Below are 1,350 nucleotides of genomic sequence, written 5' to 3' on the forward strand. Positions count from 1 at the left end.
AAATAAATAAATAAATTTAATATTATATATATTATTTTGTAATATTTTTTGTTGTTGTAAACAGTGAAGCTTAAGTATATTTTTGAATTATATATTTATTTGAATAATATATGTAGTTTCGACCTTATAAAAAATAAAAATAAATACAATTATAACCAAAATATATTTCATATTATATATTTAGATAATACTATATAAATATTTTAATATATATATAATTTATTAATTAGTTGTAAACAGTTAAGCTTAATGAAATATATTTTCGAATTGAAAATATATTTAGTTCCAACCTTCATATACTAAATAATAATAATAAATATGGCCAAAATATATTTTATCTATCTATCTATCTATCTTAGAATATATAATACATTGTTGTACACAGTGAAGCAAATTTTTGAATTGAAAATATATTTAGTTTCGACCTTCATATACCAAAATATATTTAATGTGTTTCAGGGGCAAGAAAATACAGTTTTATAAAGTTTTTCTTCAAATGTGACACATTAATGTATTTTTTGGATTGAAATATATGGAGAGAATTAAAAAATATATATATATATTAATTATTTTTTAAATATATTTTCAAAAATATAGACAGAGTGGTCAAACATAATGGTAGTAAATATATTTAGAAATATATATATATTTAAAAAATATATATAAATTGTTTTTGTTGACTTTAATTCCATGCAATGTCCTTTATTTTTGGAAAAATGATATATAGAAATGTACAGGAAATAGAAATTTGGCACAAAAATTAGTGAGGGTCTCCCATTTTAGCTACTAACTAAGCCAAATTTTTTTTTTAAATATATAAATTGTTTTTTTTTACTTTTATTCCATGCAATGTCCTTTATTTGTGGAAAAACGTGCATGCACAAAAACAATTTGTGTGCATGAATAAATATTTTGTTGCACTACATCTCAGCTATGTATGAATAAAAGTGCAGTATGTTATCAAAATGTTCCATTTGTGATTCTGCTCATCGTGTTTTTGTACCTCGATGTATTTGCCGTCAGCAGAGAAATCCAGCTGGATCACAAATCCAGGAATATCTTTGCAGTAGCCGATCCGGTTTAGAGACGGCCCCAGAGTCAGATCGTAGAAATCGACAGCGCACTCCACCGAGCCGACAGCCAGCAGCCGGTTATCAGAGCTGAACCTGCGTGAGAAACACCTGCGTGAGGAAAAACCTGTGCTTTTATGATCATGTGTTTTGTTGTGTATTAGCCATGCAGCATCTCTTCTGACCGTATGTCCTGAATGGCCACGCTGCGGTCTCTCTTCTTGCCCCATACGGTCAGAGAATTCACCAGCAGCACGATGAACTCTCCGTTCTCCATCCC

Source organism: Sinocyclocheilus grahami, unplaced genomic scaffold, assembly GCF_001515645.1.
Source record: "Sinocyclocheilus grahami isolate Dianchi unplaced genomic scaffold, SAMN03320097.WGS_v1.1 scaffold4296.1, whole genome shotgun sequence".
NCBI classification, from domain to species: Eukaryota; Metazoa; Chordata; class Actinopteri; order Cypriniformes; family Cyprinidae; genus Sinocyclocheilus; species Sinocyclocheilus grahami.